A 22,532-nucleotide genomic window follows, 5' to 3' on the forward strand; every position below is an offset into this window, starting at 1 on the left:
TAAGCACATTAGAAAGACTACAGAGAAAAAGGCTTGGACGAAAGGGGAAAGACAGGAGGCAGATGCAGGACTATGGGAGGTTCAGACAGAGGGGGAGAGAGAGAGGGAGACCTGGAACAAAGGTAGAAAGGAGAACTGACACTGGATCTGGGGAGGGTAACAGAGGGAAAAGAGAGAGAGACCTGGACCCAAAGGGGATAGGGCTGGATTGTGAAAGAAATGTTGGATGCAAAAGAAAGATTGGATGCACAGTCAGAAGGAAGTGCAACCAGAGACTCATGAAATGACCAGACAACAAAGGTAGAAAAAATGATTTTATTATCAATTTAGTGATCAAAATGTGTTTGTTTTGAGAATTTATATCTGCTGTCTATATTTTGCACTATATTTGTCTATTTTTCTATAGTTACTGAGGTGACATTGCATATTTTAAAGTAATCTGCTTGACATCTTTGAAAAAACCCTGAAACTTGTAAATGATAATTAACATTTTCTCTGCGTACAGTGTGCTTTGTAGTTTTTTTAAAAATATTGTATGTTTACCATTATGAATTAATAAGATATTGTGTGTACATGAAAATGAATGGAAGAAATTGGGGGCAGGACTAGGGTGGGACTGAATATTAATAGATGTTCCGCTTTGCTGAAAAAAATAAATGGTCACATTACCCATAAGCCACTCTAACCACTTCATTCATGGAGGACAATGTGAACCCACCAACCCCACCAAACCCTACTGTACTGCCATATAGGTGTCACCTGCAGCCATAAGGGCTATTGGGGTTGTAGACAGGTAGGCCTAGTGGGTTTTGTGGGGCTCACCATAACCTATAAGGGAGCTCTGGTGAGATGTTTATGTGGCACCCTTTTTGTGAAGTTCATAGCAGTTCCCTGTAAGGTGCACCACGTCTCTGTTGCCATGTCTGGGTGGCCAGTTCATCACAATACTGGCCCCTCCCATATCCAAAAGGTCTTGCTCATGGCGGTCAGGACTTGAACAAATTTTTGGTTGAGAATGTGGTATAAAGATAGATGTAGTAGTGATCTGGACAATCAAATGCCTGGGCGTACAGAGAGATGATTTTTGAAAAACGGAATAGTTTAGACGTGCTTTTCGAGAATGGACGCCAACTTTGGATGACTGGCACCCTACGTCCAAATCGGACTTAGACATTTCTTCTGATTATGACCCTCCACATTTTTAATGACTGGATACTGAATAGTGTCATTATATCTTATGTTCAAAGATGGGTTATCAGAAAAATTTAAGAGTTGGGGCATATACTCAGGAGTTTTAGAAAAACATATTTCAAATAATATACAATAGAATTTATAAAGTATTCTCTGTTCTATAGGTAGCCAGTGTAATTCTCGTAGGTAAGGTGAAATCATCACTTTTCTTCAATCTGAAGATTAATCTAACAGCTGTATTCTGTAGAGTTTTGAGGGTTTTTTAAATTATAAATTTCAGGCAATCTAAGAAGGTGACATTGCAATAGTCTAATTGAGACAAAACTTAAGATTGTACTAATACCAGAAAGCGGAATTGAATTATCTAAATAGTTTTGTAATCCTTCTGAGTTTCCAAAAGAGACCAAAATACTTTTTTATTAACAGGTTGACCTGAGGTAATAGTGAAACATAGTAACATAGTAGATGATGGCAGATAAAGACCCGAATGGTCCATCTAGTCTGCCCAGCCTGATTCAATCTAAAAATTCATTGTTGGTATTTTTCTTCTTCTTCTTAGCTATTTCTGGGCAAGAATCCAAAGCTCTGCCCGGTACTGTTCATAGGCTCCAACTACTGAAGTCTCCATGAAAGCTCACTCCAGCCCATCTACGCCCTCCCATCCATTGAAGCCCTCTCCAGCCCATCCCCCACCAAACGGCCATACATAGACACAGACCGTGCAAGTCTGCCCAGTACTGGCCTTGGTTCTTCAATATTTACTATTCTTTTCTGATTCTAGATCCTCTGTGCTCATCCCACGCGTTTTTGAACTCCGTCACCATTTTCCTCTCCACCACCTCTCTCGGGAGCGCATTCCAGGCATCCACCACCCTCTCCATAAAGAAGAATTTCCTTATATTGCTCTTGAGTCTACCACTCCTCAACCTCAACCTCAAAACAAACTCCTAATATTCTTATTACATTCAACAGTGGATAATCAATCTTATTTATGATTAAAACTTTAGTATCACAATTCAAGTTAAGATGAGTTAACAAACTTACCCTCTCCTTTACAAAGCCGTGCTAGCATTTTTCACATTGGCCCTCACGGTTACAGCTCTGACACTCATAGAATTCCTGTGAGCGTCCGAGCTGTTACTGCCGTGGCTGGCGCTAAAAACGCTAGCACGGCGTTGTAAAGGAGGGGGGTTAGTTTAATTGTATCCTTATCTAATTTCAGTTGAGATTTCAACATCCAATTCTCTAACAGCTTCATACAATAATTCAGTTTTAATTTAATCTGATCACATCTTCTGGTAGCGCGTTCCATGTATCCACCACCTTCTTTTTCATACAGAGAGTGGTGGATACATGGAACGCGCTACCAGAGGATGTGATAAACAGGAGCACGCTACAGGGGTTCAAAGAAGCTTTGGATAGGTACTTGGAAGACAAAGGGATTGAGGGGTACAGATAAGAGTAGAGGTAGATTATAGGGATGGGATTAGAGGTAAGTTACAAAATTAATCAGGGACCACTGTTCAGGCACTGTTCAGGCCTGATGGGCCGCCACGGGAGCGGACCGCTGAGCAAGATGGACCTCTGGTCTGACTCAGCGGGGGCAACTTCTTATGTTCTTATGTAATGAACAAGAAAAAGGAATGAGAAGAGTAATATCATCTGCATATATAAATGACGTAAATTGCGCTTTTTCCAGAGTGTAACCTAAAGAATGCAGAAAGATATTAAACAGGGTAGTTTCATTCTAATTACTATGCACTTACTAAAATACCCATTGGGTCCAGTTCTAAAAACAGAACCCTAAATTAGGGGATGGTAAGTGCCCTTCCACTGCTTAACTTTTTTTTTCTTTTTTTTTTTAATATTCTTTATTCATTTTGAAAACTTACAGCAAGCGTACAGGAATATATCATTAGTAACAACAATAACACTTGTAATTCTCATATAATTCTACAAACATAAAAATTATATCCCGTCCCACCCACCTTCTTTCAAATATTATAATCAATTATATCATAAATATAATACAAACACATAATATAGTGAAATTTCCAGTAAAACTCCCTCCCATCCTCCAATGTGTACATATATTCATCCAAGGAAAATGATGTTTACTCCTTACAATATCGTTCCAATGGCCCCCAGATCTTTATAAAATTATTATAGTTCCCTTTCTGTATTGCAATTGCTCTTTCCATCTTAAAAAAATGGCATACCGAATTCCACCAAAATGTATAATTAAGATTAGTATAATTTTTCCAGTTATTGGTGATATGCTGAATAGCAACCCCAGTCAAGATTAATAATAGTTTGTTATTAGGTGCTGATATTTGACTTTTTTTCCTCTGCTTAACTTAATTGGATTGAATTGGTTTAATCGGCTACGCTGATTAAAAAAACACTGTGGTTAACGCTGGATGTGACAATAGGTATCACAAGGTGGCTCTGTGGACGCGATTCTCTTGAAAGTTAGGCGCTGGAAATATAGGCCACGATTCTGCAAACGGCACCATTGCGTGACGGACACACGATCGGCAGCCGTTGTTAAGGCGGCCGCCAAAAATGATGCCGTTTAAAGATCTGGCCCACTGTGCCTTATTGCAACTCTCCTGGAGCTACAATTGAAAATGGCATGAACGTAATTAAAAATCTGATCCCCTTCCCTTGCATTAGTTACTGCTGAAGGCCTTGTTGATTAAGTGCTATACGTCCCCATATCCCCCAAAACAGGAAAAAATAAAACCTTTTATGGACTAGTCCTCCAGAACTGTTCGCAGGCACCTTGGCGCACAAGCTGCCAGATCAGTGTGACGCATGAGCTTTTCTTCAGGTTGTGTCCATGTCTCGCAGCCGTATGTCGCAATTAGGAACACAATGGCAGTGACCAGTCTTTGTTTCATGATGACTGGGACGTTTTCGTGCTTCCATATTTGGTCCATGCTTACCTTGGCTCTACGCCCCAGTACTAATTGATGCTTCATCTCTGCTGTCGAACCACCGCTGCGATGAATGAGGGACCCAAGGAAAAATTATAACACTGCATAGGGTTACCAGGTGTCCGGATTTTCCTGGACATGTCTTCCTTTTGAGGACATATCCGTGGGTCCAGACGGCACTTTGTCTAGATTTTGAAAAAGCTTTCCTTCGTGCAGTAGAGCAGGCAGTGGGTGGGCAGAGCTGGGGCGGGATTGGAGGTGGGGTTGGGGCGGGACCACGGTGAGATTGGGGCAGGACTAGGGCATGACAGGGCGGGAATGGGTGGATCTCTGGGCGGGCCTGGGGGGGGCGGGCCTAGTAGTCTGGATTTTCCAGACAGAAAATCCGGTAACCCTAGCACTGCACCTAAATCCATTTCTGCCACCTCCTGAATACACGGAAATGCTCTTTGAAAACTGTCCCCTTACTCATCAGTTGCCCCCCTCACTCAAAGTACTCAGCCCTTCTACCTGGTTCCCCTCCGAAGCTCTAATAGCTAGATTCACTAAACTCACCGATCTGGATCGTTGTTGGGCGACCCGTGGCCGGGTTTTGCCGAGCGACCGATTCACTACGGCTTCATCATGCAAATGATCTGATCGGACGCACGCCCACAAGCGATCCCACGCATGCGCAGATTATCCTTGGTTGTAGATGCCATTCAAGTTTATTAAAAAAAAAATTTTATACCGCTTATTCAAATTTCAAAGCGGTGTACAGCAATAATAAAAGAGAAATCATTAAAAAAAAAACCAAAACCAATTAGTGTTAAAATATTATACAATACAGTATCAAGTTAGTAGACTTTAACATAAACACATATACTAACTGGAGGGAAAGTAGGACTGAACTACAATAATTTAAGATAAAGCACACTTAGGGATAAAACAACAGGTAGGGAAAGGGACTGAAGTTGGTTTAGTCCTAAAAAGGACAGTTTTATCCAAAAGCATCCTCAAATAAAAATGTTTTGAGTTTTGCTTTAAACTGCTTTATCACGCTTAAGTGATTGGGCAATGAATTCCATAGGGTGGGTGCAGTAACAGCGAAATTATTAGATCTCAACGTATTAATTAATTTCAAAGACGGTACAACTAAAAGGTTTTGTGATATGGAACGAAGAGATTTAGTAGGGTGATAAGGAGAAAGCTTTGCACAAGTGAGCTCAAAATAAAGGGGATGGGGTGGCTGTAGTTTTGCTGGCCCTACGAGTGGACATTTTAAAGGAATGATTTTTGTGGAGCCAGATTATGGAATAGAACACGCTTTAAACTCACGGGTTAAAACCATGGGCTGCCACTGCGCTCTTGCAGAATATATAAAAAGGGAGTTTGTATGCATAAAATATATAAATATATAAAAAGGGAGTTTGTAGCCATTAAGAAATGGCTGTGGGGAGTTCCTGTAGTCTCTCGAGAGACTACGGGAACTCCCCACAGCCATTTCCTAATGGCTATCTGCACGGGACAGGAGCATAGGAAGATCGCTCCTGCCCCGAAAACCAGCTAGACCACCAGGTAAGGCCAGGATGGCGGGGTGGAAGACAAATATATGGGTTTTTTCCCCTCCTCCCCCCCCCCAAAAAAATCGCAATTATGTGAAATCGCGAGTAGGGAAACCGCGAATGGGGAGGGGGAAGTGTATTATTGTTTGCTATACTTAATTATCTATATTTTTGAAATTAAATATGTACTTCTTCTATTAATTATGGGGAGGAGGGGGGGAGAAAATGATTGTTTTTTTAATTATTTGCGTATTTAAAGTGCGTTCTGTGTAGTGTTTATTTTTAAATTCATTGTATGGCACTGTTAACATTTGAAAATTAATAAAGATTTATAAAAAAAAAACAAAAACAACCCAAACATTTAAATGGCTACAGTAGGAAAAAGATTTTTATTTTTGGGCATTGATTACAGTTTGTACGCAGATGACATTTGATGGGGGAGGGGGGTGTCCTATGAATAAAAATTTCCAGGAGGTTGAGATGGATTTTAATAGATATATGAGTGAAGTGAATGTTTGGATGGATGATCATGGATTGCAACTGAATGTTGGCAAGACTGAGATAATGGTTGTGAGTGGTGAAGATTATGAGAAACTTCCTGAGACATTTTCTGTTATGGGAACACAATTGACGGTGAGGAAGGAGATGACAGTTTTGGGTGTTTTCTTGGATTCTGTTCTTTCAATGGGGAAGCAAATCCTTAAGGTTATTCGGGAAGGATATACACAATTGCATATTCTCTATAGATTGAAACCATTTGATTTTTGATCTGTGGTCCAAGCATTGATATTGACTAGACTGGATTGTTGTAACATGCATGCTCTATCTTGGTTTGACTAAGATAAAATGTAAATCCTTGCAGCAATTGATGACCTCTGCAGCAAGGTCAATGACTGGTATACCTAAGACAGATCATATCACTCCAGTCTTGAAACAATTATGTTGGCTTCCAGTACAACAGCGAATACGTTATAAAGTGCTTTTGACTGTCCCACTATGTTTTCAAAATCTCTGAAAAATCTATCAACCAGGCAGAAAGCTTAGGTCCGAGGGAGGGATGAGGTTGATTACCGACAAGGACGACAGAGTTCATTATGTAAGTTCAAGGGTGTCCATGTTCTCCATAGCTGGAGTAAAACTTTGGAACTCTCTTCCCGGAACGTCGAGATTATGTATGGGCCGCTTGGCCTTTAAGAAACTGCTGAAAACTCAATTATTTGTGGATGTTGTCATTATATTACATTACATTAGTGATTTCTATTCCGCCATTACCTTGCGGTTCAAGGCGGATTACATCCAAACTAAAACAAGAATTACATTTCAACTTTGAAGTAATAGATTAAACGATGAGATAAAATTTTAAGGGAGAATTATGGGTTTTAGATAATGTTTGGTAACTAGAAAAATTAGAGAGTACTAAGGGTTTATAGAGTGTTGGATGTTGGGTTAGGATTGTTGTCATGTAACATATGATGGGGACATTGACCTTGATATGGCTATCTTTTGATACTGAGATCGAGAGAGGTCAAGGAAGAGAGGATCATGAATTTGACATAGTAACTTTATTACATTATGTCACTGGGAAATGTAACAAAAAAAGAGAGAGAACGATGCTATTTTGTTTCAGTTAATACTCATCCCGAGGAAGCCTAATTTAATTTTGGCAAAACTTGGGTCTACTTTAGAAAGTGAAAAAGAAGAAAAAAGAAAAAAAATCCTGCTGGGCCACTTTGTAGGCAAAGCCTTCAAGGAAAGCTACGTCACATCTAAGACAAAGAGATAAGTGCTACTAAGAATCAAAACATATTGTTTCTATGACAGTAGTTGTGACTTAGTAACATTAGAAACACAAACAGCTTGAAGGTGATCGTAGAGGGACAGAAAAGTGAAATGATGGTCCCGTGATTGTTCTCTTAGCGACTCTATTCCGCAGGAGACAAGAGCATCTTTCACAATACCTTAATCATTTAAGTATTTATTTGATTATTATTTGATAAATATGCTTTCTTTCTTTCTTTTTTTTGTTAATTAATATTGTTTGGGCATATTAGAAAGTGACTTTAAGCTCATATTAATATTGAGTTGGACCGAGAACTGTTTTAAGATTTTATGTGTTCTTATGTAAACCGCGTAGACTTAAGCGGTCTATCATTTTTTTAAATAAATAGTAGTGTGTGCATGCCTTTGAGTTGACCACTGACTGCATGCACAGTAAGAAATATTCCTTATTGTTGTTGTTGCCAACTTAGGGCCCTGTAGCCTACAGCTCCTGGTATTCCCCAGTGGTCCCCCATCCAGGTACTAGCCAGGCCCGACCCTGCTTAGCTTCCAATAGCAAAAGCAGGGTTGTTTAAGGTTACCAGGCCATAGGTATATGACTAATAGCTGTAGATGCTACTAAAGCCATTTGTTGGAAAAAGTGTTCAACCACACACTTATGGGGTAGGTCAAGTTTTTCTGCTATTTATATCATGGATTCTCAGCCCAGTCCCTGAGACACACCCAGCCAGTCATATGTTCAGGATTAGCGCAATGAATATGCATGAGATAAATCTGCATGCGCCTTCCTCCACTTTACGAAACTTCTATCTCATGATTTTCATTGTAGATGTCCTGAAGATCTGATTGGCTAGATGTGTTCTGAAACCTGTGTTGAGAATCCTGTGCTCTTCATATATATAATTTAGCTTAGTCCCCTTAATCCTATCTAACATCTTATCTGTCTATAGGTTCCACTTCTGCTTGCACCCTATGCTCTCTATTAAGTTGTTTTAACATGTATTGTGTTGACATTGTAAGTAGTATCGAAAGATTTGTGCTTCCTCTGAACGCAGTGAGACGATTCATCAAGGCAAGTCTGTCGCGGGACATTTCAGCATGGTTGCGATGAAATGGCCACGATGGATTGTCCCATTACAGGAAGGCTGGGCTTCAGGAGGCAAACCACGCAACGAGAAAGCTCCGGCAGCAGCTTCTCTACCCAGGGCCTGGGCTCCCTGCCTTCCACCATCGCAGTGATACCCCAGCCCCCTCCATGGTACCTGGTACATGATGCAGCAGCTTCTCCCCCCAGGGCTCAGGCTCCTCGCCAGCCATCACTGCCTACTTCCCGGCCTCGCTTGCTGCAATGCAAGGGGGGGGGGGGGACACGTCTCCTCCCAAAATGCTGAATCAGATTCAATGCGGCAAGTTCATTGCACTGAAATGGATGCGATGAAATGGTCGCATTCAATCATCCTAGAGAGACCCTCCTCTGAAGCCCATGTGGCACCTGGAAAAAAGGGCCTTTGTCAGTCACTGTGGCCCTTAGACCCAAAAGCGCTTAGGGGCTGATGCAGAAAGCCACAGCAGTGCCCAGAGGACCTAGGCACATGCGTTAACTCACGAAAAAGACAGGGCCGCAAATTTGATGATAAGATATAGTAATAAGGTCATTAAGTATTCCGGCAAGTAGAGAAGGGAGCAGTGGCTTTTGCCGCCTGGACAATATGAGAAATTTTTCTCCAGGTCTAGGGCGGCCTAGAAGAGTTAACAGAGAAGATTTAATACCAGGTTTTAAGATTTAACTGCCAGTTTTGCCGTTTTCTGCAGCCAGAAGAAGTGTCTGCAAGTTTCAAAGACCGATGAGAGGTAACAGACCTTGTGGGTATGTTGGAATGAAAACAAAAGTAGCAGCACATTTTGGCACCTGTCCTTCTACACATAAATATCAGCCTTGCAAAAATGTTTACGTGCTACTTTTGATCCAACATGCACACCCTTACTGTGAAACTTTTGCGTGCATGCACCTGGCAGGCTACCCCTAATGTGCGCACAAGTCCTGCTTGCGTAACATTTGCATAGACTTCGCTTTCTGCATGCCACAGTATTTTGCTCAGAGTAGAAGCGGCCTACCTGGGGTTTTCTACATCGGTCTCATAAGCTTGTAGTAGGAGCTGGGTAAAACGCGGACCTCGTGGACGCCACGGACCTTGCGGATCTTAACCGCACGCCCTTCATAATCTGCTCACCTCGGAGGTAAGTGGGATCCGTGAGGTCCATGGAAGTTAAAATGAGGATCTCTGCGGCCCCCACATCACGGCCACTTTCCTTTTAAGACCATGCGTTTTTAGTTCTGTGGGGGGTCTACGTGATCCTTTTTTTTTTTACTTCTTTGCTGTTGGTGGTTGGGCTTGCTAGTACTGAATACTGGAGTCTCACCCTAGTTCTCCCTTTTGCTGTGCCCAGTTTTTCTGCACCCCCGTGTCCCAAATGCCTTCTACCTGGGGGCCCCATAGATTCCACGGAGCTAAAACGTCCGCCCTTAAAAAGGAAGCGGCCGTGACATGGGGTCCGCAAAAATCCTCATTTTAACTCCCGCAGACCTCATGGATCCTGCTCACCCCCGAGATGAACAGATTTTGTATGGGTGTGCGGTTAAGATCCGTGAGGTCCGTGGGGTCCGTATTTTACTCAGTCCCCAGGCTGCAGCGGTTCCCCCAGAATTGAGGACAGCTCCGAGAAGAGCTTCAGCTTGATTATCTGCGAAAAAAGTCATTGTCAACAGCAGTGAGTGTGCTCTGGGTGGCTTTTAACACCTCTTCACTCATCTCACTTCAGGATATCTGGAGTCTGTCCTGCTATCGGTCACTGGGGTCTGAGGGATGCTGAAAGTAACCTTTTTAACTTCTGTCATTCTTTGCAGACGAGGGACTGAACGGCACGGCAAAAGGGTACTTGCTCTGGGGAAGTTAGTGACACAGGGGTCGTGGTCCGTCCAGTCATGAAACTTCAGCAGAAAATGGGAAGGTTGGAGAGAGCAAAACCCTGCCAAACAAATCAATCACACGAGGATGGGCTGTGAAAAGGGGATTTGCCTGTAGGAGCAAGCTTTGCAAAATCTTAAGGTTGAGGTGGGGAAGGTGATTTCTGTGCTTCCCATCGACGACCGTGGCTCGGGAATCTCCTCAATGGGAGCAAATATCTTGCCCTCAGGGCCTTGAGGAGGTGGGGGCAAATCCTCTGAAAGCCCTGTCCACATACCACCAGTTCTTTCACATTTGATCTTAATTCTTTATTGTTCTTTGTGGTTTCATTGATTTTAGAAACATAGAAACATAGAAATAGACGGCAGATAAGGGCCACGGCCCACCAAGTCTGCCCACCCCAATAACCCTCCCCTACCTTTCTCTGTGAAGAGATCCCACGTGGCGATCCCATTTTGACTTAAAATCAGGCACGCTCCTGGCCTCGACCACCTGCAGTGGAAGATTATTCCAGTGATCAACCACCCTCTCGGTGAAGAAGTATTTCCTGGTGTCACTGTGTAGTTTTCCGCCCCTGATTTTCCACGGATGCCCTCTTGTTGCCGTGGGGCCTTTGAAAAAGAAGATATCCTCCTCCACCTCTATACGGCCCGTGAGATATTTGAACGTCTCGATCATGTCCCCCCTCTCTCTGCATTCCTCGAGTGAGTATAGCTGCAATTTTTTCAGCCTTTCCTCATACGGGAGATCCTTGAGCCCCGAGACCATCCGGGTGGCCATACGCTGGACCGACTCAAGTCTCAGCACATCTTTGCGGTAATGCGGCCTCCAAAATTGTACATAGTACTCCAGATGGGGTCTCACCATGGATCTGTACAATGGCATAATGACTTCGGGCTTCCGGTTGACGAAACCCCTACGTATACAACCTATGATTTGTCTAGTCTTAGATGAAGCTTTCTCCACTTGCTTGGCAGTCTTCATGTCCTCACTGATGATCACCCCTAAGTCACGTTCTGCTACAGTCCTTTGTAGGATTTTACCATTAAAGGTGTACGTCTTGCATGGATTTTGGCTGCCCAGGTGCATGACTTTACATTTTTTGGTATTGAAACTGAGTTGCCAGGTCCTGGACCAGTGCTCCAGTAGGAGTAGGTCGTGCACCATACTGTCAGGCATTGAGTTTCCGTCTGGCCCTGTGCTTTGGTCTGACGTGTTCCTGCCTACTACATTGCATAGTTTGGCGTCATCGGCGAATAGCGCTATTTTACCTTGAAGTCCCTCAGCCAAGTCCCTTATGAAGATGTTGAATAGGATCGGGCCCAAGACCGAGCCCTGCGGCACTCCACTGATCACCTCAGTCTTTTCAGAGGGGGTGTCGTTCACCATCACCCTCTGAAGCCTACCTCCAAGCCAGTCCCTAACCTATGCTGTCAATGTGTCTCCTAATCCTATAGAGCTCATCTTGTTCAACAACCTGCGGTGTGGCACGCTATCAAATGCTTTGCTGAAATCCAAGTATATGATGTCTAGGGACTCCCCAACATCCAGCTTCCCTGTCACCCAGTCAAAGAAGCTGATTAGGTTAGATTAGCAGGACCTCCCCTTAGTAAATCCATGTTGAAGCGTATCTCGTAGATTCTCCTCGTCTAAGATCGTATCCAATTGGCGTTTGATTAGAGTTTCCATTAGCTTGCTCACTATTGATGTGAGACTCACTGGTCTGTAGTTAGCAGCCTCCGTCCTGCATCCTTTTTTGTGGAGTGGAATGACGTTAGCCATTTTCCAGTCCAATGGGACTTTACCTGTACTAAGGGAGAGATTGAAGAGCGCGGATAGCGGTTCCGCCAAGACGTCACTTAATTCCCTGAGTACCCTGGGGTGTAGGTTGTCTGGTCCCATTGCTTTGTTAACCTTGAGATTAGATAGTTCAAAGTGGACAGTGCTGGGTGAAAACTCGAAATTTCGAAATGGGTCTGCAGAGCTATCTCTTGTCTGCAGCTGAGGGCCGGATCCCGGCGCCTCACGGGTGAAGACTGAGCAGAAGTATTCATTTAATAGTTCAGCACAAATGAAAACTCTGCAGAGATGGTGATGATCAAGATGCAGACTGTATTTCAAAATATACAAATTCATAAGCCACATAAAATATATCTAGGACCCAAACCGTTGGGAAATATGGACCCAACACGGTCTGTGTTTCGACAATGTTGTCTTCCTCAGGGGTCCCTAAAAGTCCCGATATAAAAACACGTGGATTAAAAACTGAAAACAATTGTGAACAGTATCTCTACGCGGGTGAGGATTCCTCAAAAGCGGGAAAAACCGCCATGATCGTCAAAGCTAGGCAGTATAGTCAATTTCTTGATAAGGAATAAACTATGTGCTATAATGTAATGTCTGCCTTTAATTAGTCAGAAGTTGGATGTGGGGCTGAAATATTGATAGTGTATAATGCAGAATCCAACACATATACCAACCACAGTGTCACAAACACACACACGTGTGACCACCAGAGTGGAATTGTCCAAATCAGAGAGATGTGCACTGTAAAAAAGTGTCCTCCAATCCGTCTGATGATATGAAGATCTTTATTGTTCAAAACATCTAAATGCCACATTCACGACTCAATGGCTCGACATGTACATGTTTCGGCCCTTGGGCCTGCCTCGGGAGTCTTAAAGGGTGTGATGGCTGAAATGCATAATACATTGGCATTCAATTGGAACTGACTAAAAAGTCAATCGTGGAAGAGAACCATCTGAAGTTACTCATCAGCATCAGCAGTCCCACAGCTTTTCCCTGACGCAATTTCTCTTTCCCGGATATGTCCCACCTTGCCGGAACCAGGAAATTCCTATACACACACACAACACACAGAATTCTATGAGTCAGTATGAGTCCCAGTGGTGCCGCCCATCCACCCATCCGCTCCTTCCCGATCCCCTCCCTGCTGCACGCTTGCACCCCTTCCCTTCCCTCGTATCTTTTAAATTTTCCTGGCGCAAGCAGCATCACGAACTTGCTGCCTGCAATGGTGTCGGCTCTCTGACATCACTTCCGGGCCCTGAGCCTAGGAACGATGTCAGAGGGAGAGCAGACACGACGCGGGTAGAAAGTTTGTGATGCTACTCGTGCCAGGAAAATTAAAGAGAGAAAGAACGAGGGGAGGAGGGGTGCTACCACCCCGGGCGCCTCTCACCCTTGCTAAGCCACTGATCAGTCCCACCTATGTTCCACCCAGACTCTACCCACAGGTAGAGTCTGGGTGGAACATAGGTGGGACTGATCAGTGGCTTAGCAAGGGTGAGAGGCGCCCGGGGTGGTAGCACCCCTCCTCCCCTCGTTCTTTCCCTCTTTAATTTTCCTGGCACGAGTAGCATCACAAACTTTCTACCCGCGTCGTGTCTGCTCTCCCTCTGACATCGTTCCTAGGCTCAGGGCCCGGAAGTAACGTCAGAGAGCCGACACCGTTGCAGGTATATAAAATATACCTATAAAATAAGCTCATCAGATATGCGCAGTTACAGAATAGCACCGAGGCATATTATGGGCATTTATGCATCTACAGTACAAATGGCCATTTCATTATTGTGATGTTGTTAACTAAACTGTAAAATTTATGTCATGTTATGCCTGCTGTACACCACCACATGGGCCGTAATTTTCCGCTAGGATTCAATGATAGAATGAGAAGCATGGATGTTATTCAAAAATACTATCCTGGAAGCCCAGACCAGATATACCATGTTTCCCCCAAAATAAGACAGTGTCTTATATTCATTTGGGGCCCAAAAAAGGCACTAGGTCTTATTTTCGGGGTATCTCTCCCTTCCTGTCCTTCACCCCAATTCTTCCTCTTTCTTTTCTTTCCCCCCCACATGTGCAGCATCTTTCCTCCCCTCCCTCCTTCCCATCTCCCTGTGCAGCAGACGTTTGCCCAGCTTCTATCCTTCCCTCCCTCCCATCCCTTTTGCCGCATAACCCTTGCCCAGCTTCTATCCATCCTTCTCTCCCTCCCTCCCATTTCTTCTGCAGCAGAACCCTTGAGCACCCCCCGCCACCACCGCGCAGCCGAACCCCTGCTGACCCTCCATCCTTCCCTCTCCACCAACCGCCAACGAGCCCTACCTTCAACCGAAGCAGTGTCGGGCCAAGCTGCTTGCTGCTGCGTTTCTGATGATGTCATCAGTAACGCGGCAGAGTGAAATCCCTGACGGTCAAGGCCAAGCAGTCTTTCTCAATAACAGACTATGGATTTTTCCTCCAGGAAATTGTCCAAACCTTTCTTAAAACTATAACACCCCCCCCCCCCATTTTACTAAACTGTAGCATGGTTTGTAGTCCCGGCCGCGGTGGTAACAGCTCCAATGCTCATAGGAATTCTGTGAGCATCAGAGCTTTTACCATAGCGGCTGGCGCTAAAATCTGCGCTGTGCTTTTGTAAAAGGAGGGGTTAATGACAAAGGTGATGCCCCAGAAGGCAACAGAGCAAACCTAGACTGGGTTGTTCTCCCTTGGGAAGAGGAGACTGCGAGGAGATCTGATCGAGACTTTCAAAATACTGAAAGGATTCGACAAAATAGTGCAGGAAAAACAGTTATTTACAATGTCCAATGTGACACGGACAAGAGGACACAGACTGAAGCTGAGGAGGGACAAGTCTAGGACAAATATCAGGAAGTTCTGCTTCACGCAGCGAGAGGAAGTAATTGTGGAATCCACTGTTCTAGGATTTAAGGGTAAACTAGATGCACATCTCCTTAAGAGTGGCATAGAGTGATACGGGGAAGGGTAAATTAGATGCACATCTCATTAAGAGTGGCATAGAGTGATACGGGGAAGGGTAAATTAGATGCACATCTCATTAAGAGTGGCATAGAGTGATACGGGGAAGGGTAAATTAGTAGCATACAGTGATATGGGAACCAAAACTATGCCAGGATACACCTGGCGGGGCCTCCGCCTGTGCAGATCTCTAGGCTAGATGGACCTAAGGTCTGATCCGAAGATGGCAATTCTTATCTTCTTATGTTCTTAGAGTTTAACATCAGGTTTTTACAATTCAGAACCAATTGAAAAGGTTCATGAGATATTGCCTAAGAGCCATAACACACACCACTATCCCAGTACCGCATTTATCCATTCTGGTGCATCAACATTAATGTTTCTAGACTCAGTAATGCATCAGATATCAGAGTGCAAGAAAAACCTTGGTTTGCGAGCATAAATCGTTCCAGAAGCATGCTTGTAATCCAAAGCACTCGTATATCAAAGTGAATTTCCCCATAGGAAATAATGGAAATTCAGACGATTCGTTCTACAACCCAAAAACTTTAATACAAAATACTATACGTACTCGTATTGCAAGACCTCACTCATTTAGAGCAGTCACTACACTCCCGCAGCGTCAGAGAGAGAAGAACCATCGGTTCAGCTGTGATGATGTGACGCGTGTATACTGTATGTACTCGTATTGCAAGACCTTGCTTGTTTAGAACAGTCGCTACACTGCCACAGTGTCAGAGAGGGAAGAACCATCGGCTCAGCTGTGATGATGTGACGTGTGTATACTCGTATTGCAAGACGTTGCTCATTTAGAACAGTCGCTACACTCTTGCAGCGTCAGAGAGAGAAGAACCATCGGCTCAGCTGTGATGATGTGACACGTGTATGCTGTATGTACTCGTATTGCAAGACTTTGCTTGTTTAGAACAGTCGCTACACTCTTGCAGCGTCAGAGAGAAGAATTATCGGCTCAGCTGTGATGATGTGACGCGTGTATACTGTATGTACTCGTATTGCAAGACCTTGCTCGTTTAGAACAGTCACTACACTCCTGCAACGTCAGAGAGAGAAGAACCATCAGCTCAGTTGTGATGATGTAACGCGTGTATACTGTATGTACTCGTATTGCAAGACCTTGCTTGTTTAGAATAGTCACTACACTCCTGCAACGTCAGAGGGAGAAGAACCATCGGCTCAGTTGTAATGATGTGACGCGTGTATACTGTATGTACTCATATTGCAAGATGTTGCTTGTTTAGAACAGTCGCTACACTCCCGCAGCGTCAGAGAGAGAAGAACCATCGGCTCAGCTGTGATGATGTGATGCATGTATACTGTATGTACTCGTATTGCAAGACCTTGCTTGTTTAGAACAGTCACTACACTCTTGCAGCGTCAGAGAGAGAAGAACCATCGGCTCAGCTGTGATGATGTGATGCATGTATACTTTATGTACTCGTATTGCAAGACGTTGCTTGTGTAGAACAGTCGCTACACTCTTGCAGCATCAGAGAGAGAAGAACCATTGGCTCAGCTGTGATGATATGATGCGTGTATACTGTATGTGCTCGTATTGCAAGACCTCGCTCGTTTCGAAGTCACTATACTGTGGGTGAACTGGGCATGATGCTTTTATTACGTTCAGCCGCGCTCAGCATGAGATGTGCATATGTTGCGTGCGCTTGAACTGTGGGCGCTCGAATTACGTTCATACATTCTCAGCGATGCGACGCATATATTGTGCGTACTTGACGTGACGCACGTACATGTGCTCGCACTGCAAGACAACGCTCATTTATCGAGTTACAATTTAATATAATGTTCTGTTCGTTTTGCAAACCACATGACTCGCTATCCAAGGTTTGACTGTATATTCTTAATAGAAGGAGCGCTAATATGAATTCAATTTAAACTGAACTCAAAGAACGCTACATTACCCGTATTTGGATTGCGCTCAAGGAGTGGGCATTAATGGATTTGTTGGAGGATGCGTGTGTGAGATATAGAAGAAGAAAATAAACACCAAATCCATGGCTCCAGTTGAGCTGGAGGAAAGCGTTTGGTCAAACCACCAACAATGGCACGAGACATCAGCAGGGGTGGGGGTGGGGAAGGGAGCTGAACTTCATCAGAGGCCCCAGGGGGAGGGGCACAACTGTCACCTAGCATTAATGACAACCAAATATTGAAAGATGTGTTAGGCAGCCATCTTGTGTTGACCCTTCATGTAGGATGAGCTTGTTGGGTAAGATATTGGACAAGAAATATCCCTCTACTACTGCTACCATCTATTATTTCTATAGCGCTGAAAGGCGTACACAGCGCTGTACATTTTAACATAAAATAGACAGTCCCTGCTCAGATGAGCTTACAATCTAATTTGGACAGGGTTGGGGAGATTATGGTAGAGGAAATGATGCAGCGGGTATAGGTATCTGACAGCAGTGAGTGGATACATAGAAAGCTAGAAAGTTCCATGATTTAATACACATGATGCTTTTCTGGAATAAAGAATCACACTGGACACCCAGCACGCTGCTTCAGGGGTAATATATCCAGCTTAATGTAGATGTTTCTGTAAGATAATCCACTAAGGTGTACTGTGACTCTTGCAAGAAAATCTACTTGCGGCAGGATGAAATAACCCATCAGATTCATTAGCACAGGAGTAAAATAAACCAGAAAACTTGTAGCCCTCGGCCCAGCCGTCTGTGTAAATTCTAAAAGTTATAGAATAAATGACAGAAGATAGGCAGTGACTCTATAATTCCCCAGCTTTAAGGCAAATCTCAACATATGTTTTCAATAGTCATGGCAAAATGGCAAATTGATTACTCTGTCCAGCTCACATTTCAGCAGAGAAGATAATGAGGCTAATTTTAGACTCACTTATGCTCACTGGAAGACTGGCGATCAGCATAATGAGGATTTGTTGCCGGGCAATAAATCCCCTTTAGATTTGTAGAAAAAGAAAAAAAAAAAAAATATATATATATATATATATATATATATATATAAAATCCTGACCCATGTTTTTCGGCCTTCCTATAGTAATTACCATTTCTTAAAGGTCTACAGATCCCAGCAGGGTCTGTGTTTGGATAATGATATAAGGTGTCCAGCCACCCACATGAGGTGGAAATCTGACATTTCAGTGCAAAACGAGTGACTTTGTTTCCCTGAACTGTGCGATTATAGGCTCTGTGGGTGGGAGGAAAAGGGGGGGGGGGGGAGGAATCTGTTTTCACAGGCCACATGCCATCATGAATTACTGACTTGGCTTGAAATGTTAGGAAATATTTCATTATGGACATATGTCCTTCAATTTCAAATGGAAACTTCAAGATCAGCTTTCACCTTTCATGGCCAGAAAATCTACACTTGGAAGCCTTAACGAAATCCAGAGCTGCTGCGTGTCGGCAGAGGGGAGGGAAGAGGCAGGGATGGCGGTCATGTTTCCACACTGACCAGTGCGTGTTCTGTTGAACACTTGAGTCCAGGCTCGGAGAGCATCCTTCCAACAACTTGCCCTTAACAAGGCGGCCATTGTACTGCCGAGATCACATCACACACTCAGTGGAAGGGCTGGGCTTCCTCACCACTCCAACTCTTAACGAGAAATGAGAAGTCAACCTTAACGAGAAATGAGAAGTGGCAACCTCTTGTCTATAGTCTTCCAAGAAATCCTCTTCTGTTCTTGAGATTCAGAGAATTACCCTTTTAGCTGTGGGAGTTTGAAAACAACATAGGATGGAAACCTCTTCCCATGACTGGTCATTTTTTGTATTATGTATAAAGCCCTACCAGATACATGCAAATAAGAGGTTAGACTTATCAGAAAGAGGTAAACCAGGTGGTTTATATCTGAGATTTTAACTGATAAAACAACCAATAAAGCGTCCTTGATGTGTGTGCGTGTATATATCCTATATAATAAAAGCTTACCAGCGCATGCGCTGTTAAAACAGCGTGATCCCTGCCGCTGTGGTGTGTGATCCATGGCCATGTTCCATTTTAGAACCCGGCGGCAGGGAACATTCTGCCAACTCCCCTCCTCCCGCCCTCACTCACCAACTGGAAGCTCAGGCAAGCTCTCTCCCTGCCTGCGTCCTCGGCAGGGAACACACCTCCCGCCCTCGCTGCCACTGCCGCCGCCACCGCTGATCCTCCTCTTCAGAGCAGCCTACGATCGTGACCGGCTTTAAAGAACCTCGCAGGCCGTTCTCCAACCTCAGTAGCACGTTCCCTCTGACGCACGGGATCGCGTCAGAGGGAACGTGTTACCGAGTTGGAGAGCGGCCTGCGAGGTTTGCTAAAGCCGGCCACCACGATCGCAGGCTGCTTTGAAGAGGAGCAGGCCAGAAGACGCTGGGATGGAGGGAGGGTAAGAAGGGGATCAATACAGGGGACCATGGAGAGATAGGGATAGGGAAAAGGGGCTGCTTTGGGGGGGAGGTGTGCTTGGGGCAAACAGCTTTGCTCTGGGGGGAAAGACAGAAGGGGCCATGGAGAGACAGTTAGGAAGAGGGAAAGGGGACTGATTTGGGAGGAGGGGGTGTGCTGGGGCAGACAGCTTTGCTCGGGGGGGGGGGGGCAGGGGGGCAAGACAGAAGGACACAGACAGCGGCCAAGGAGAGAGAGATAAAGAAACACAGAGAGACAGACACATCTATTCTAGCACCTGTTAATGTAACGGGCTTAAAGACTAGTATCTTAAATAATAAAATGCTAGCCCACGAATGCGCAGTAGCAAAACGTGTTCCCTGATCTCTTTTCTGTCGGGATGTGGCCGCACGAGTGCGCATGCGCGCGTATTACCTCACAAAGGCGGCAAGCTCTGACACCAACGGCACCGCCACTGAGATCGGGAAAGCACAGCACAGCCGGCGACTCCCCCCTCCCGCCCTCACTCACTGCCAAAACCACCACCTCCTCCTTCTCGCCGGCTCACCCGCTTTTAAATGCTGTCTTCACCTGGCTTTGCTGTCTTCTGTCCACTGCGGGCCGCCCTCTCTGACTACTTCCTGTTTCCGCTAGGGTTGGCCGCAGTGGATAGAAGACACCGAAGCCAGCGACTGTAACCGCCGATCTCCGTTCCTCCGTGGGGGGGGGGGGGTCTGGGAGCAGTGCCGCCATCAGGGCAATACCACCAGTCCTGCATTCAGGGGCCCGGAGCTGACAGGGGGCCTGGGCTCCCCCAGGGTCCTAGGCCACAGTCTAGGGGGAGGGGCGGTCCGCCCCACGTGGACAGGAGAGAGCTGGACGGGGGACCCGCGGAGTTCAATACATCTCGAGCCGCGAGGCTCGTCTTCTGTTCCTGCCTGCCCTACCGCTCACATATAACCGATCGCAAGTGTTCCCCGATGTCAGCGCTGACGTCGGAGGGAGGGCTTAAGCAAAGCCTGCCCGCTGACGTCGGAGAATACTTCCGGTCGGCTATTTGTGCGCGGCGGGGCAGGCAGGAAACAGAAGACAAGCCTCGCGGCTTGAGCTTCGTTTTGCTGAGAAAGTTGCAAAGATGGGCTGGGAGGCAAACACGGAACACAAAAGGGGGGGAGGGAGTGCGTTTTGGACACAAGGCATGAACTTGGGAGAGAGGAAGGAAGGGAAAGAGATGCTGAGGTGGGGGAGGGAATGCGTTTTTGGACACAGAAGAAATGGACTTGGGAGAGAGGAAGGAAGGGAAAGAGATGCTGAGGTGGGGGAGGGAATGAGTTTTTGGACACAGAAGGCATGGACTTGGGAGAGAGGAAGGAAGGGAAAGAGATGCTGAGGTGGGGGAGGGAATGAGTTTTTGGACACAGAAGGCATGGACTTGGGAGAGAGGAAGGGAGGGAAAGAGATGGTTGTGTACACGGGGAATAGAAGAAAGGAGAATTTTTGGTCAAGGGAGGGAGTGAGGTACAGAAAGTGGCATACCAGGGTGGGGGGGGGGGGGCGGTCTGCCCCGCCCCGGGTTTACGTCCCAAGGGGGTGCACAGCTGGCCACCCTCCAGTGTTCTCCCTAGGCCGGCAAACTGCGGCTCTTTAGCCATTTGAGTGCCACCGCCGCCATCGGGAACAGGCCGGCGCCAAGTTTCCCTGCTTTTCCCTTTGGGGCCGGCCAACTCTCGCCACTCGCGTCAATTCTGACGTCGGAGAGGACGTTCTGGGCCAGCCAATCGCTGCCTGGCTGGCCTAGAATGTCCTCTCCGACGTTAGAATTGACATCGGGTGGCGAGAGTTGGTCGGCCCCGCGGGGTAGAGAAGCAGGGTGAACTTGGCGCCGGCCTGTTCCCGATGGCGGCAGTGGCAGCATTTTCCCAATGGTGGTGGCATAAAGGAGGGCAGGGAGAAAGAAAGAAAGGGGGGACAGGAAGCCAGAAAGAAAGAAAGGGGGCAGGGTGAAACAAAGAAAAATGGGGCACGGAAAGAGAGAGAGAAAGACAGACATACAGAACGAAAGAGGGTGTGGAGAGAGAAAGAAGGGGGCAGGGTGAGAGAGAGAAAAACAGACATACAGAAAGAAAGGGGGTATGGAGAGAGAGAAAAAGAAAGAAGGGGCAGGGTGAAACAAAGAAAAAGTTTGGGGAGGGAATGAGGTCTGGAGGAGAGGAAGCATATAGGAGGCTGAAAGAAGGGAAGAAATATTGGATGTACAGTCAGAAGAATAAAGTGCAACCAGAGAATGATTAAATTACCAAAGGTAGGAAAAATGGTTTTATTTTCAATTTAGTGATCAAAATGTGTCTGCTTTGAGAATTTATATATGCTGTCTATATTTTGCACTATGGCCCCCTTTTACTAAACCGCAATAGCGTTTTTTAGAGCAGGGAGCCTATGAGCGTTGAGAGCAGCGTGGGGCATTCAGCGCAGCTCCCTGCGCTAAAAACTGCTATCGCGTTTTAGTAAAAAGGGAGGGGGAATATTTGTCTATTTTTGTATAGTTGTTACTGAGGTGACATTGCATAAAGTCATTTGCCTTGACCTCTTTGAAAACCCGCGAAATATAAATGATAATTAACATTTTCTCTGCGTACAGCGTGCTTTGTGTTTTTAAAATTTTATTGTTGGTAGATCATTTTGACTTGGCCACAAAGGTAAGGGGGAGGGAGGGAGGGGAACTGCTGAAAGACATCTAGTAATCCTTGAAGGCTTGACTGTGTAGGGAATTATTTTTGTAAAATCATGTTTTGTTATGTGACTGGCATTATTTAGACTTTAATTTCTATGAATGAATAGAATGAAAATGATATAAATTACTTGCTTGTTTTTATGTGCGTGTGCTGAAGGAAAGTGGAGAGAGGGTGGGCTGAGGACGCTGAAGGGAAATGGGGAAGAGAGAA

The sequence above is a fragment of the Geotrypetes seraphini genome, chromosome 4 (genome assembly GCF_902459505.1).
Source record: "Geotrypetes seraphini chromosome 4, aGeoSer1.1, whole genome shotgun sequence".
Classification (NCBI taxonomy): Eukaryota; Metazoa; Chordata; class Amphibia; order Gymnophiona; family Dermophiidae; genus Geotrypetes; species Geotrypetes seraphini.